Genomic DNA, 13,622 nt, shown 5'->3' with positions numbered 1-13,622 from the left:
TTATTTTGACAAAATTGACCCAAATTGGCTGCTAAAAAGCGAATTATTATTTCATTATTTATTTCTTATTAATGATTGAATTAAAATTAAATCATATTCTAATTTTTTTCATATCTCGTAGCTAATGCCCCTTTTAGAATTGTGCCCAAAATCTAAATGCGATGTTAGATTCAGCATACTAAAGAACCCTAAGAATTCAAGACTTTGCATTAAAAACCCATTTATATTAGGAATTTTTGGAAAGTTTTAGTAAATTATTGTTTAAAGCCCCTATTTGGTTCCTAATTCCTAAACGGTAAGGACCATAACCCCTAAAATTAATCCAAATCTTCTTTTTTTTTTTTGGTATGGAACCTTGTGGTACAATTTAATAGAGATCCTTAGACTTATACTTAAGTTTTTGTTCGGAAACCAGAAAATCCTTGTTTTGTGGCTCCCAATTCCTAAACGGTTTGGCCCATTACAATTCAAACAAGAAAACCACTGTACAACAGGCTCCTGACTCCTCAACCAGGACATATCCAACGGATTAACCGTAAAGACGTCATAAACAGTTTGAAAAACGTATGACCTTGTGCAATGCAAAAATATAAGTAAACAGTATATACAGGATGAAGAATAATAAATTATCATAGCTGTACATTTATAGCACATGTAGTCAATTATGTTTTAATTTTTCAAAAACAGAAACAATGTTAGTATTCCTATAAGATCTATATTTGAAAAATTAACTACTGAGTTAAATTGACGACCTTTAAGAATAAGTTTATTTAAAGGATCAATTAGTTTACACGGAATGTGTCTAACTTTAAAGGCTTTATAAACAACATCACCGTAAAAATAAGAATGGGATATCCCGTTTGTAATAAGAATTCTACAGGCACAGCCAAACTTTCTAACTAAATCTTTATATCTCTGAAAGAATTTGGTAAAGGTTTTTATTAATTTGTGATAACAAAATCCCTGCCATTTAAATTACCAGTTATACATGAATACTATTCATTGAAATATAAAACCAACTACAGAGACGGGCATAGCGAGCAAGTTGTGAAATATATTATCATACAGCCAGAAAGGGATGAAGGAATATGCCTGTTATGGTCTCATTGATATTTACCATACCTTCATTCAATTTCAGCACATTGTTCACATGTATTCCTTATTAACGAAATTGTTTAATTGACTTGAGATTACAATACATTCCTGGAGGAAGATGTTGAAGCTAAGTATCTGAATCTTAACAATTGAGCCGATTGGAGCGAGGCGAAAAACAAAAATGATGTGCCAAAATTTTTATTGTATGGGGAAGATACAGTGGTGGGTATGGATCGTCAATATTTTTTTCGATTTACAAATTGCCAGTTAAGGGGTATCTATCCATGAGACACAATCAGTACATGTAAAGCAAACAACACAAAAAAAAAAGCAACGGAACACAGCTTTTAATATCATTCTAAATCCAAAAGTCAGTGAGGCCTTCAACACGTACAGAGCTTAAATGCTCTCACCACACTGCAAGTTTAAGACGGCCCCTAGCACCGGGCCGGGTTTATCTATTTTTTTTTGCAAACTGACGATCACGCCACAACGATGAATTGAATAACAAAGCCATAGAGTAATAAAGTTTACATATCAGAACCATCTAAATGGATAACTAAAAAGAATGTTTATTGTTTAAAACAAACTTTCCTTTAAATGAAGACTATATTTTATTAAATAATTTTATTAAATAAAATTCATTGGAATTGATTGTGAAATAAATGTCTCAATGGGAAACCCTGTAGAACTCCCCCAACCCTAATAAATAATAAAAACAACAATTAACAACAACAACAACAAAACAAACAAGAAACAATAACAGAACAACCAAAAATAGAAGTAAAAACATAAAAGTAAAAAATAAAAACAACACGTTATAAATATCATGCGTCCGAAGTGCTTTTCTGGCTTTACCTTCATTAGTAACGACCAAAGCCGAATATATGAAAGCCAAGGATTTATAAGGAACGAAAACGTTGAAGAGCTATAAACCAAAAAGGACCTAGAAAAAAATAACCAAATCCATCTAAGGCCAACTTTGCCTGATGGAGTAAAGTAAACACAAGATCAAACAAACAACCGAAAAAAAAGGAAAGAAAGAAAATAACTTAAAAGTAAAATTAACAATCAGGTTTATATGAATATGTGAATTCAAAAATATGACATATCAAAACCAAAACATCACCATCATACAATAGCTTAAATTTATTCCTTCCATTGCAGCATATAGGGAAACAATTTGTGCCTGTACAAATATATTACATTTCTGTTTATTAAAAATAAGTTTGGTTCTATTTGTCTCAGTAGTTGCAGAAATTTTTATATCCCGTAGAGGGAACCTGTATGGTATCACTGTCATCAAGAATGTTGACAAAGCAGTTTACAATAAGTTACTTCAAGAAGAAAGTAACGCAATGTGTATCAAAAACAAACAATTATTATGTTTTGTATCAAATTGTGTGCGCTTTCCTTCTTTTATACACATATCGCATTGGATAGTTGTACGCACAGTATAAACAGATTTCAATTCTTGTAGAATTACTCGGTATTGTAGAGCACAAACTGTGTTTTTACATCACAGCTTAGATTCTCGTATCCATATTTCCAAAGCATCGAAGTAAGAATAAGATTCTTATAACCAACATAAAATGAAAACAACACTTTATAAATTTCATGCGTCCGAAGCCTTTTTTTAAAATGCCTTCACAACGAAGATTCAAAGCCGCATACTTTCAAGCCTATGATATTTAAGAGCCGATACAGTGGAACAGCTATTAAAAAAAAACAACCAAAAAAAAAAAACCAAATTCATCCTAGGTCAATTTTGTGTGATGGAGTTGAAACCTTTTTTTCTATTTTATAAATTCAAAAACGGACAATGTAAGAAACTTTTGATAAATATAGTACTGATTACTGAGCTGATGATATTCTCTATGCTTATCAATCCAAGAGCAGCAGTAGCGACCCAGTGTTTAAAAATTAAAATCAAGTTGTTTTCTTTGAAATAAGAAAAGCAAAACGTGAACCCAAGACCGCTGATAGGTCACCAAATATTTTTTGCTGAATTTATTTTTGCTTTTGAATTGAAATAATTGACTGTTAAATATGTTATTGTGTGTAGATTCTTGCACAATTCAATTAAAATCACTGTTGGATTTTAGTTGCAAATAGAAAATTGTACACAGGTACCATTTGAAATTACCTTTTAAGGCTTTACTATTTTATTTATTACTTGGGAGTGTACATCATTTTTCCTCCGTGTTTTTTGTACAACGACCTGATTTTATTGCAATTCTCAATTTCTGCAAACCGGATGTCTAAAGCAAATTGCACAGACCAATCAAGATGTAAAGTTCAGCACTCAGTTTGTTTCATAATCTGGATGAGTTTATTTAATTTTCATGTCTTCATATTTTGTTTCCTAGATGCTTTAAATTATTCTTATACTCATTGAAGCTGTCTGTACTCATGGAAGAGGAGGTATAGAGAAATTGACAGTCTAATTTCCATTTTTAGTGTAACTCTGTGACACAAATTATAAGAATATTTCGTATTTTGTTCTTGAGAGTAACACACCAGCTTCATTAAGACCTCTTATATACTGACATTTACTTTGGTCAGATAAAACATTTCAAATTTTAAGGATTTCCTGAAGTAACTTAAATCAAATCAAAAATTTGACAGGAAAGCTTTGTTTTGAAAAAAATATCTAGTTTAGTCTTGTGAATACCCGAACATGCACTCAAAAGAACCAATTTATATAAAAAGTTTATATTTGGTAAACATCAATAAACTCATCATGGACACGTGGTCAGGATTAAAGTTTTGTACGCGCGATACGACTACTAAAGACTCATCAGTGACGCTCGAATCAAAACAGTAAAATAGACCAAATATAAAACAAAGTTTAGGAGCAATAAAGACCCAAAATTCCGAAAGGTTTTACCAAATAGAGCCAAGGTAATTTATTCCTCGGGTTATCCTTAGCATTTCGAAAATTTCAAAGTTTATAGTAGGACAGTCACTCAAAAAGAAAAAAAAAAAGATTAGAAAAAACAACTAGATGTCAGAGTGTCTCAGTGATGAGCATGCTTCAAAATCACGTCAAATTCTTACTGCTGTGTCCTAGATTTAGACAAGAAATGCAAAAAATCACCTACCACGAGTGAAATTAATGCTTACGCATGCACGTAGTTTTCTTGCGCAAGAAGTAGTAATTCTGGATAAGACTATGCATTTGCGTCATCCCGTATATTTATTCTAGGTTCAAATCTAATGTTAGTTGAATTCGGGTGTCAAACTGTCTACCTCAAGTGGTCCGAGTACACAGTTATCGTCCTTTGATTTTCGTTGTACAAATATAGTCCCTAGTGTGGACAGTGTGTTACTTGCCAGTTTTTTTTATACCCCTTTCAAATTTATTTCTCCATGTTTTATGCCTCAAATAGCAAGAAGGGGGATGAAATTACACTGTAAAAAAATTTGGGTCATGAATTTTAAAGTAAAGTAGTGATTTGGTCCAGCTGAAAAAGGTTAAAAATTAGCACTTCGGAAGCTGTCAAAAGATTTCAAGACCCCCTTAACATAAAATTGTCCATATTTTGAGTTAGAGCCGATGAAGTTTTCTATAATTTTGATATAATTTGTCCCAAAAGTAGTACAACACACTGTAAAAATATTATTGAGAAAGCGCAGGTGGGATTTTTTTAATTTTCATTTATTGTCTAAAAGAAATGCACTACGAAATAACTGTGTACTCGGACCAAGTGGTTTGACTCCGGATTCTTTGCCATTCAATCCGGAATTTGTGTCAACACAAACCAATATTGTTTTCAAACCAGATTTTAAATCCGACTTTATTTTGTCGTTTGAACACGGTGTAATAATAATAGTAGAATATAATGTAAATAAACGGCAAGACGTTTGTAGAGTAGCTGGTCAACACAATGCATACAATTTTTAAAATCGCACAATCATTGCAAATATTAAGATACTATAAGGTTGAACTATTAAAAACAGAAAAAGAATTAAAATTCAATTAACATACTTTCCTAACTGTTAATAAATCTTTTCCAGAAATTCAAAATATATTATCAATAAACACAAACGTCAAGTATTTACTAATGGCAATTTTTTTATCAAATCAATATCTTCTTCAAGTCTAATTTTCTATTTTATTTCTATACAAAATATAAGCAGAGACTTATCAAACCATACGTAAATTTAGTCCCAGTTTAAACTTTAATAATTTTAATGAATATTCCCTTGGTCTGTTAGTATCATTATTTAGACACAATACGGTGTAAATTTGTTTAATTATCTTTTTGTTTTCCGACCTACTGTGATAAATATTTTTAACAGTAATATCGTTTTGTTCATTTTCTTCTTGCTTTTCGACATTTGCTTTGAAATAATAAGTTTATTCTGGGACATAATTTAATGTCAGTATATTATTCTCATGTTTATTGTTACCATGCACATAACACGTTGTATTAAATACTTCACAAACAACGCGTAAAGAGACCGTCTCAAAACATGAATTATATAGTTGCAATATCATTATACTTCATATTTAACACTTTCAAGTTCTGTCAACAGCAAATATGTTGTAATATATAAATGACTTTTTTACTGCAATCTAATCTTTAATTTTTTATTTTCTGATCTACAAATGAACTTTATGTGCCTGTCCCAAGTCAGGAGCTTGTAATTTAGTGGTTGTCGTTTGTTTATGTGTTACATATTTGTTTTTCGTTCATTTTTTGTACATAAATTAGGCCGTTAGTTTTCTCGTTTGAATTGTTTTACATTGTCATTTCGGGGCCTTTTATAGCTGACTGTGCGGTATGGGATTTGTTCATTGTTGAAGGCCGTACGGTGACCTATAGTTGTTAATTTCTGTGTCATTTGGTCTCTTGTGGAGAGTTGTCTCATTGGCAATCATACCACATCTTCTTTTTTATATTTAATTTGGTTGTCGAAATATTAATACAATGTCACGTGGTAAAATAGAGGGACCGTATCAAAACCATAGGTAACTCCCTGTATAAATGATCGAAAATTTTCGAGATATTCCGAGATCTTGTTTCCGAGGATATCGAATGGCTCATAGAAGCTTTAAAAACTCGCCAATATATAGGCGTGAACCCCTCAGGTGGTTCACGCAACAATACTTTATAAAAGTCATGTGTTCGAAGCGTATTTCATTTCTGGATTTACCTTCATCTGGAACGCTGAAATATTTCATGTTCACCAATATTATAATTCAGTTAAAAAGTATAAACTAGATATATATTCATCAGAAATAGTAACTGTATACACGTATCTATTTAAAACTAAAACCCAAGTGTGCTTTTAATTGACTTGTGAAAAAAAAGTTACACACAATTAAATACGTTCAATAAAGGTGTTTAGACATAATCATTACCTTATTCACAGTCAATTTTTTCAAATGAAAATAAGACAAAATTCGGCATCAATTGTTTGGCAACCAGTCAGCGGTCTCGGTGTACGAATTGCTTTTTTTCAAAGAAAGCATTTTTTTTTAAATTGGTCCAAATGTAATACGCCCCCAAAAATGTATTCTATTCAAAAGTCATCAAGGTACTATGCCCTATTTCCTTATGTAAGTATTATAGTAACAGGTCTGTCTTGCAATTTTGATGGAACAAAGGGAGCATAAAGATAGTGGAAAGTCCAAGGATTTTCAACAACTGAAGTTTTCACAAATACTTGAGAATTTTATCACTAGTGTTCTGTGTAATCATAAGGCTTTTTTTCATTCTAACTACTTTTAAAATCTAATTCTTATAAAAAAGACACAAGGAGGATTTGACAAAATACAAACGAAAATACAGATTTTCTTCCATGCACCAAAATAACGTTTACCTTAAGTAGACATGAATTATCGTTCCAAGATTTATGACATCACTCTCACTAGGTAGAAAGTGAAAGAGCGGAACGATGTGTGGATATATGCATAGGGGTGACTTTGTTGATCTAAGTTTTTGACTATGACTGTCGATGTATAGTTTTCTTCCTTGTACGCGACACACCTTATAGTAGTGGTTAATCATCATGGCAAACTCCAATATGTTTGAAATTGAACAGTGGAAACTCATTTTGTACCTGTGCACAGGAGATACTTAGTTAAACTAAGTCTTTAACCATAACGTTCCCTGTATGGCTTTAGTCCTTGTGCATTACAAACCGGGTGAATAAACATGTAATGTTCCATAACCCAACCCTAAGCTATTTATATGCTAGAAAAGCAGAAACAATTCTTAAGTACTGGGATTATTTGTTACCTTGACCTTCATAACAGGGTTTTCGTCTTTGATCGTGACACATCTTAATAATCGTGTCAAGTTTCAGATTCATCAAATTCCTAGGGGTTTGGAAGTTACAAAGCGGGAACGTTGGACGCACGAACGAACGGACGGAGAGGCCGATAACAATGGGCCTTCCGCCGATCAATCAATCAACCAAGCACTTATTATTATCATTTTAATACTATCTTATTCAAACCCTCATTCAAACCAATACAAACTTACAGCTATCATTTTGGATATTGCAAGTCACAGACTTTTCAAACCAGTTCTCATTGGAAAAGATGAAAAAGAGAAAAGATCTTTTCTTAAACTTTCCTTTGCCAACAAAGGTCTCGATGGCGTCAACTTAGGCAATATCCTTCATCATAAATTAGTTCAGTCAAACATACCTCCTTATTTTAAAGATCAGTCTGTACCAATAACTTCTAATACTTATACTTTACCAATTGCAACTAAAATTTTCAATTACAAACACGTTTTGCAGGATCTCAACATTGACGACTTCAAGTCTAAACCTCCTGATTGCATCTGTGCTAGTTCCAAATTCACATATAATCCGGCTGGCCACGTTATTACCGGAAACCTCAACATTGTCAATAACACTTCCCTGCGAAATTTGTTATCCAAAAGTCCGAAATATCGTGAGCCTAAATCCATCAATTGGAAATACAACTTCAAAATACAGATGGATTCAGTCGAGGATTATGCCAGGCAATGGGCTAAACGCGAGAAAGAAGACGTAGATACTCTTTCCGAATGGATTAAGGCTGTGAGGTCGTTAATACAAATCCGAATTAAGAAACTAAATGGGCCTATCAATACCCACGCTACGTCAATTTTTAAAGACCCAAATGTTGCAAAACACTTGTCCTACCTCCATGACAAATATGTTGTTGTCCCCGCAGATAAAGCCCCAAACAACATCGTTCTTGTGTGTAAATATCATTACATAAACTGCTTGATAAATGAATTAGGTGTTGACAATTCATTTGGAAACTCAACATATACCCTCACGACACTTACCAAAGAGGAAATCCTGGATAACCATAGGTCTGTTCTATGTTCCTTTGAAATTTCAACCAAAGATGAAGAACTGGATCTTCCATCACTGTATTGGATACCTAAACTAGTTTAATATTTGTTTAGGGGCCAGCTGAAGGACGCCTCCGGGTGCGGGAGTTTCTCGCTGCATTGAAGACCCCTTGGTGGCCTTCGGCTGTTGTCTGCTCTATAGTCGGGTTGTTGTCTCTTTGACACATTCCCCATTTCCATTCTCAATTTTACATAAGTGTCCTTACAAACAACGGTATATTGCTGGGTCTTCCAAGTGCTCCACGAAACCTCTTTCTAAATTATTAACATCTATTTTATCAGCAATCAAAGCCGGGCTCCAAAGTTATTGTGAAACTGCCTATTCTAGAGGTGGCGTGAATCAGATGTGGATACTAAAAAAATCCAAAGATCTTTTAGAGTGCATACAACCTAAAACTCTCTCATCTTGCAATAGTATTAAAACATTTGACTTTTTTACACTTTACACAAGTATTCCCCATTCCAAACTAAAAGACAAATTGAAAGAGTTGGTATTACTTAGTTTCATTAAAAAGAATGGCCAACGTAGAAACAAGAATCTTGTCTTGAGGAGGGATAAATCCTACTTTGTAAAGAATCACTCTGATTCAAACAAAAAATTCACTGAAACTGACATTATCAAGATGCTTGATTTCTTGATTGACAACATATTTGTTACGTTTGGAGGACGTGTTTTTCAACAGACTGTCGGAATTCCAATGGGAACCAATTGTGTCCCTCTTCTTGCCCACTTGTTTCTTTATTATTATGAGGCTGACTTCATAAAGGAACTTCTTAGGAAGAAAGATAAGAAGGTAGCAATATCCTTTAACTTTTCGTTCCGCTATATAGATGATGTTCTCTCACTAAATAATACAAAATTTGGTGACTATGTTGAACGAATCTATCCCATCGAACTAGAGATAAAGGATACTACAGATACAGTTCAGTCTGTCTCATATCTTGACTTACATCTAGAAATTGACAATGAGGGTCGGTTGAATACAAAACTTTACGACAAAAGAGATGATTTCAGCTTCCCAATTGTGAACTTTCCATTTCTATGTAGCAACATTCCAGCAGCGCCTGCATACGGAGTATATATCTCCCAATTGATACGATATTTCCGGGCTTGTATTTCCTATCATGATTTCCTTGATAGAGGATTGCTGCTCACAAGGAAGCTATTAAATCAAGAGTTCCAAATGGTGAAGTTGAAATCATCCCTTCGTAAATTTTACGGACGCCATCACGAGTTGGTTGACCATTATGGAATAGCCGTTTCACAGATGATATCGGATATGTTCCTTATGTCGTAACTACTATACCCTCCCCTTTTAACGAATGTGACCTACCGAATTAGACTATTTACCGGATTTGTAATAACATAAGCAACACGACGGGTGCCACATGTGGAGCAGGATCTGCTTACCTTTCCGGATCACCTGAGATCACCCCCAGTTTTTGGTGGGATTCGTGTTGCTTAGACTTTAGTTTTCTATGTTGTGTCATCTGAACTATTATATATCTGTTTGTCTTTTTATTTTTTGCCATGGCGTTGTCAGTTTGTTTTCGATCTATGAATTTGAATGTCCCTCTGGTATCTTTCGTCCCTCTTTTATAAGGCAAAGGAAATCTTTAAAAAAGATTTAAAGTTCGTTACATACTGCTATATTTCTATTTCAGGTCAATCATAATTACTAGAATATATTGTTCTTAGTTATAAATGCTATAAAATATTTTTACTTTCAGAATAATAAATTTGGAAATCATTAAACAATTCACATAATATTATAAATACATGTTTATGGTGCAATTTCTACCATTAATAAGTACGACGAAAACAATCATTATGCAGAATAATCTTATTATTACATTGACATATTTAAATAAATATAGGATTGTTCACAACTGTTGCCAGTGTTTATAAGTACCTGCTTAAAGTTTAGTTAAAACAATAAATCATTATACATTGCAACATGTATGGGTGACCAATAGGGAAAACACATATCATATAAATGTAATGAATAGGGGAAAAGTCACTACTCAGTTTTCACCTGCAGCATGAGACATAAAATAGTTTCATACTCCTATGTAAAACAACGATATCTAGAGTAAATAAGATTTTTAAATGTTGTGATTGTTGTTAAATTGTTAAAGCAAAAAGTTACTGCATCTTTTTAAACGTCAAATAAAGACTGTATTAAAAGCCTATGGCACGTTTTGTTATAATATGCATTTCTTTCGTTTTTTATGGCCGTGTAGATGTAAGGTATTTATTATTTGACAACTCGACATATTACATACACTACGAAAAGAATCGAAAAGCTGAAAACTACTTTTTGTCGTTTATCAGGTTCATTGCTTTTGTTACGGTTCATTGCGATTTCGTAAGCGCCATCGATTGTTACGATAATCAGTGAATTTCAACTTTGGAATTTATAGTTCAAATGGTCAATCTTTTAATAATGTGTAAACAGTTGCATTTAGTATCCATAAATTATACATACAAGCAGAATGCAAGGCCCCGCTTCTTTATCTTGTTGCAGGAACTGAATTTTGTTTTACATAAATCTTGTTTTCTGATTAGACCAAAGTCGTGTTTTCCTTGTTTTGAGCTGAAAAATCAAATTCATGCATCTTAGTTAGGAGTAATTTGTAAGGCTCTGCACTTTTGTTGACGTTCTTTTTTTTTAATTTTTCAAGGCGTCTGATAATAATGGTTAAACATTGCGCTAGTGACCTTAAACGATAGTGATGGGGTCAGAAAATTTCATATGTGACGAGAGAGTGAAGCTCGAGCCCCATATGATATTTACTGACACCGTATATATCATGTTAGGTCACTATGACACTGTGTAACGAATTTATCTAAGCGACTATCTTGATATTAGGAATTAAGACGTACTAGTTTTTAACCTTGATAACACAATTTTATCACACCATTAAACAGAATTTACATTATTTACAGTGAGACTTTTTTTTTGTCTGAAAGCTTAAAACATTATAATTCCATATATTCACAGTGTATGTAATTATGAGAAAACACCTTTTTATTAGACACATATCCCTACTACTAACCGTGTATCCAAAAATAAACCACGCCCACTAACCGTGTATTTACAATAAAACGCGCTCACTAACCTAATGTTAGATGTACACGGTTCCCACGTGTTTATTTTTAATCGATGATATACCTAGAAGTGTATAGGAAGTAACATGAGGTGTGCTTTCAGCCTTGTGGGGGATAATGTTTGACTGCCAACTGCACAATCGTCTGAATGTCTTCTTCAGGCAGAATATAGGGACTTTTGAATATGTAGTCGGTTATATTTTTTAAGTTAAGTTTTCAGACTGGACACATGTTTGCTTTATGTGAAGTGATATCCACTTTCAAATGCATGAGGTTATATGCCAGTCCATCAAAATGTTCAGTTGTATCCTTCTAGAGAGCATTGAAAACATATTTTTCTTTGTTTCTTTGATTTTGCACAGAAATTGTTTTGAATTGTGATTTTCAGTAAAAAAAAATTATGATTTTGGTTTATTTTCCTTGTAGTTATTTTTTTTTTTTAATTTTTGCACTTTAGGCTCTCCATACAACAGCACTGGTGATGCAGAGGATTAAAATAGCATTTACTTGATATATACTTTTTTTCAGCCAGAAATTAAATGTGCTAGATTTATCAGAAGAATTCTTCACTTATGTATTGCATAATATAAATTCTAATCTTAAATGGATTTGCATCTTAATGTCTTTTGTAATGCTCTTATGAGATTAGAAATTCCGAACTATAGACATGAAAAGATTTGATAGCTAGCTATTGTTAAATTTCTCATATTTCTGAGCTGTGTCAATATTGAAAATATTTTCTGTTGAATGAAAATATTGTGAAAATGTCAAAAGTGGCAAATCAAACTTTTCATTGATAACTATAACCCGAACATGTTCAGTCTCCGGTTTGAATGTCAAATAAATTACAAGTACACGTGTGTGTTAACTGAAAAAAGTAAAATAACAAAAATACCAACTCCAAGGAAAACTCAAAACGAAAGGTCCCTTATCAAATGGTAAAATTAAAAGCTCAAACACATCAAACGAATGAAAACAACTGTTATATGTCTGCCTTGGTACATGCTTTAACAAGATTTCAGATAAAAAAAAATTCATACATAATAAAGTTACAATTTAAAGGCCAAGTTATACGGATTAAAAACGTACAAGAAAGTGAAACTATTTGCCAAATATTTATTTTATATCAAAAGGTGGTTATAGCTTCAACCACCACACTTGAATCCACTACTGCTTTTTTTGTTATAACTACTGAAAGGTTATTTTGTATCTAAAAAAATTGAAGCTTTGATCAGAACTCAAGAATGTTTTTTCGATTATATATAATTGTGTGCCATTTGTAGAATTACCAAAACAAAACAAGTTTAGAAGTTAAGATGTTAAGTTCGAAATGCAGCTCATTCGAAAGAAAGCATTCAATATAAAATAAGAAAATGTAAATGGTTGCCAATGAGACAACTTTCCACCAGCCACAAAATGACATAAAAGTTATCAGCGGTATTGAGCAAAACTTATACCTCATAGCAAGTACACAGTTAGTACTATAAATCTATGAACCTAAATACAAATTGTCGAAATCTTTTAGAAATGGCCCTATCTCGTTATGACGAATTACTGTCAATCTTTACACATGGTTCAAATGGTATCAAGTATTGAATTGGATACTCTCTGTCGTCATTCTTTTGTTACAGAAATGAATTATTTCGCAGTTTCGAATTCCTAATCTACTTTTTGTCAGACATTGACCTGCATGGCCAAATGTATGAACAGTTACTCATATAAAACTTCGCTTCAGCTTACATTTTTTTATCAAACATCACCAAACTAATTTATAAATATCAAGAGAGTGAAATCAAGCATCTACATCATTATCATCGAAAAAAAAAACCAACAAATTTTTGAATACATAAAACAATATATATCATTAAGTTATACATGTTAATAAGTTGATGTTAAATACTCTAATGCAATTCGTTTTGAACGATAATTTTCATTGGACGTTGACAAATATTTTGAAGGGTTAGATTCCACGTTCTACCAGTCCGTAACTAAGGAAAGCCACCATTTTGCATTCTGAATTTTTTGGTACGTTAAACTCAATAAGCCAC

This window comes from Mytilus californianus, unplaced genomic scaffold, assembly GCF_021869535.1.
Source record: "Mytilus californianus isolate M0D057914Y unplaced genomic scaffold, xbMytCali1.0.p SCAF_7, whole genome shotgun sequence".
Taxonomy (NCBI): domain Eukaryota; kingdom Metazoa; phylum Mollusca; class Bivalvia; order Mytilida; family Mytilidae; genus Mytilus; species Mytilus californianus.
This window is presented reverse-complemented; position numbering follows the sequence as displayed.